We start from the raw sequence: 4,914 nt of genomic DNA, 5'->3' as shown, positions 1-4,914 counted from the left end.
ACTGCATTCAGCGTTTTGTCGCCCTCTAGAGGCCGTGCCGATCCCTGCAGCGCCCTGCGACAACACAGCAGTGACAGCCTCGGTCACCATTCACTTTCTCTGCATTTTCCCCACACACAATGACAGTGAATAGAAGACGGTCATTCTGGCTAACAGTAAGTATGTATATTGTAAAAACAATAATATTTTGAAATATATTACAATTTAAAATGAATATACTTGTGATGGCAAAGCAGCCATTACTCCAGGCTTCAGTGTCACGTGATCCTTCAGAAATCATTCTATGTTGCTGCTCAAGAAACATTTATTTTTATTTTGTTGAAAACTGTTTTGTAGCTTCATATTTTAGTGGAAACCATGATGAACTACAATCAATATACTGTGTATATATATATATATATATACACTCACCTAAAGGATTATTAGGAACACCATACTAATACTGTGTTTGACCCCCTTTCGCCTTCAGAACTGCCTTAATTCTACGTGGCATTGATTCAACAAGGTGCTGAAAGCATTCTTTAGAAATGTTGGCCCATATTGATAGGATAGCATCTTGCAGTTGATGGAGATTTGTGGGATGCACATCCAGGGCACGAAGCTCCCGTTCCACCACATCCCAAAGATGCTCTATTGAGATCTGGTGACTGTGGGGGCCATTTTAGTACAGTGAACTCATTGTCATGTTCAAGAAACCAATTTGAAATGATTCGAGCTTTGTGACATGGTGCATTATCCTGCTGGAAGTAGCCATCAGAGGATGGGTACATGGTGGTCATAAAGGGATGGACATGGTCAGAAACACGGTAGGCCGTGGCATTTAAACGATGCCCAGTTGGCACTAAGGGGCCTAAAGTGTGCCAAGAAAACATCCCCCACACCATTACACCACCACCACCAGCCTGCACAGTGGTAACAAGGCATGATGGATCCATGTTCTCATTCTGTTTACGCCAAATTCTGACTCTACCATCTGAATGTCTCAACAGAAATCGAGACTCATCAGACCAGGCAACATTTTTCCAGTCTTCAACTGTCCAATTTTGGTGAGCTTGTGCAAATTGTAGCCTCTTTTTCCTATTTGTAGTGGAGATGAGTGGTACCCGGTGGGGTCTTCTGCTGTTGTAGCCCATCCGCCTCAAGGTTGTGCGTGTTGTGGCTTCACAAATGCTTTGCTGCATACCTCGGTTGTAACGAGTGGTTATTTCAGTCAAAGTTGCTCTTCTATCAGCTTGAATCAGTCGGCCCATTCTCCTCTGACCTCTAGCATCAACAAGGCATTTTCGCCCACAGGACTGCCGCATACTGGATGGCTTTTCACACCATTCTTTGTAAACCCTAGAAATGGTTCTGCGTGAAAATCCCAGTAACTGAGCAGATTGTGAAATACTCAGACCGGCCCGTCTGGCACCAACAACCATGCCACGCTCAAAATTGCTTAAATCACCTTTCTTTCCCATTCTGACATTCAGTTTGGAGTTCAGGAGATTGTCTTGACCAGGACCACACCCCTAAATGCATTGAAGCAACTGCCATGTGATTGGTTGATTAGATAATTGCATTAATGAGAAATTGAACAGGTGTTCCTAATAATCCTTTAGGTGAGTGTATATATATACTTTAGCCTCTTATACTAATCAATTCTGCACTTATTTGATCAAAAATACAAAAAACAAAACAGTAATATTGTGAAATATTATTACAATATAAAATAATGGTTTTCTATTTTAATATACTTTAAAATGCAATGTATTTCTCTGATGCAAATTAATTTTTTTAGCATCATTACTCCAGTCTTCAGTGTCACATGATCCTTCAGAAATCATTGTAATATGCTGATTTGATACTCGGTTATCATCAATGTTGAAAACAGTTGTGCTGCTTAATATTTTTTTGGAACTTGTGATACTTTTTTTAAGATTTATTGATGAATAAAAAGTTAAAAAGAACAGAATTTATTCAAAATATAAATCTTTTCTAATATAAATCTTTACAATCACTTTTTTATCAATTTAACACATCCTTGCTGAATAAAAGTATTAATTTCTTTCAAAAAAAGAAAGTTGAATGGTAACTACCCAAACTTTTGAATGGTAGTATATATTGTTACAAACGATTTCTATTTTCTATTATATATGTCCTTTTTTTTACTTTTTATTTAACCTTGAGCTGAAGTCCCAAATCATAATTCGGAAAACAGCCGCAGCTGCCTATTTGAACATGGATGAATCATCCAGTGCTGTTAAAGCTGTTAGGCCTTCTACAACTGATGTTCCTCAGAAACAGACAGTTATTTCCGTTATGCTGTAAATTTTAGGGAATCCCCCGAAAAAGCAGATGAGATAACCATATTGTCTTATGCAAATATCATTATTGTTCTCCCCAGATTGCACTTCCTCTAATCGACTGTGAAAGCAACAGACAAGATTTAAAAACACATTTTGCGTATGCAACTAAGAACTCTCCTCTACAGCCATCACATGATTCTTACAGTAAGCGTTTAAAGCAACAGCGCAGCTTTTATGATGAATAGGGTGAATTCGGGTAAACAGGGCCACTTGATCCAGCCAGAACTCATTGATCCAGCCAGTCCTGCAATGCTATTTGAATCCCGTCCAGCTGGACAGTGACCTATAATGCAGATTATTCTCATTGGCTCAGATTAAAAAGCCCATTCCTCAATACACCCCTCCAAACACACAGATACGGCTATTCGAGACTAATGTTTCCACCAGGTAAAACATTTTGAAGTGCGTCCTCTGTTGATACAAAAGAGTTTTTCCAAGCATTATATTGCACTATAAAATAAGTATTCTGAGTTCTCCCTTGTGGACAATTCATAGATATATTGTGCAACAGCTGAATCCTGAGGGACACTTTTTTGTGTTTATATTCAAATGATTTACACCAACTAAATGTCATTATGATCATTTGTATTCGTAAAGGTAGAACCACGTTGAACACAAAGTGTGTGTTGCTGGGAGGATCGGGAAAATCTCGATCCCCAGAGGGCCTCAAGACTCTTAAAAATAAAGGTTCCGGCTTTGATGGTTCCATGCAAATCATGGAACATCTATGGAAACTTTCCATTCCATAAAAGGTTCTTTATAGAGAAAAAATTGTTTTAGGATTTTAAAAATGATCTGCACATTAAAACACAGTAAGAACAAATGGTTCTTTTAAGAACTGTTCACTGAAAGGTTTTTTGTGGAAACAAAAATGGTTCGTCTATGCCATCGCTAAGAAAATCCCCTTTAGGATCCTTTATTTTTAAGAGTGAAGATTTAAGATGACTATTTCAAATAAGACAAAACAGGCATTAAAACAACTAAAAATAAAGAGATTTCATATTTTAATTCACCCCCTTAAGTATTTTCTAAGAAACTACTTCTTATTTTAGTAAGAAACAAGATTCCTAAGGTCCTGGAAAACCTGGATATATGAGAAAGCCTTATTTTAAAAGTGAGATTTGTAGACATGGAAAAGTCACGTAAATTAATAATCTCCCATAGCCTAGTTGACACCAGACCCTTCTCAGTTGTAACTGAGAGTGGGTCTGGGGAAGCTTCATTCACATCCCATTTCCAAAGGGGCGTCACCAACGGACATCGCTCAAATGCCTCTAGGCGCAATTGGATAGACCTAAAACCAATCAGAGCGATCGTCATCGTGTAAAGCCCGCCTCAACGTTTGTGATTGGTGCCAAGATTTGGAAAGATTGGAAATGGGCTTGAATGGGCTCTTGGCCAGACTGACTTGCAGAGCAAATCTAAATAAAAAAAAGTTTGTCTGTTTTCCCAGGCTAAATCTCCCAGGGAATTTGATATTAAACGTACTTTTTTGTTTTGTTTTGCCAAGCTCTAAAATATTTTATTAGGTGCAAATAATCTGTAAAGTATTTTTTTTTTTTTAAATGCTTATCTAATTAATCATGAAAAACTGGAAAAGTCATGAGGACTTTGGAAAAGTCACGAGGATGAAAATTGTTATGGACAATGGGAGCCTTGAAGTCAAAAGGGTTAAGAACCACTGATGTACAAAACCTTTTTAAACTTCTGTAACACTATAAAATAAACTCATTAGGCATTATGAACATTTTTACATGATTCTAGGTTGTTTTTTTTATAAAATTTTTTTTATTATTGTTCATGTTCGTTCAGAGTGCATTTAACCGCTATATTATATACATTTATTAAAATAATTTATTAATCTAGGTTAAAGCATTTGCATTGTTAGTTCATGATAACTAATGCATTAATGTTTCCGAATTGAGTAAAAAAACTTTTCTGAAATTTCCCAAAAAGTTGCTGCCTTAAATTCAGTACAATAAACTTGGATGTTTAAGTCATTTCAATTGACCGTTCGCAAAGACCCGCCCCCCTTAGTTACTGTCGCTATGTCCGACAAGCTACGCCGTTCTCATGCCACACCATGTTCTCATGCAGTGAAAAATACATCGCGGAGTAGAGAGGAGACTGACAACACGCTGACAGACAGGACAGAGCAGGTTACTTTTCGGTTACGTTTGATATTAAACATATTAAACAAAGTCTCACCTTTCAAATTTGGTCATTTTTAAAAAGAAATTTTAACAATAAATACCGTTTTGTTGCTCTTTAATGTGCCGTGACAGATCGCTGTAGAGCATCAGTTAAAGCTGCTCGTGAACCGATCATCTCTTCCTTCTAGTTAATTTATAGCCTCAAATAAACATGAACAAACACAAAAAGGAATGTTGTTTTAACCACAGAAAGGCGTCAGTACACTCCGTTTTTCAAGTTCAAATCCTCCTATGTTAATCTACTAACTCTCCTGACTGCTTTGTCGGACAAAATAGCGGATGGCGAAGTATGATTGGTCAGATCACCTGTCAATCAAGCTCCCTGCGAAGGGTCAAATTGAAATTACGTTAAG

This window comes from Abramis brama (assembly GCF_963993115.1).
Source record: "Abramis brama genome assembly, chromosome: 10".
Taxonomy (NCBI): domain Eukaryota; kingdom Metazoa; phylum Chordata; class Actinopteri; order Cypriniformes; family Leuciscidae; genus Abramis; species Abramis brama.
This window is presented reverse-complemented; position numbering follows the sequence as displayed.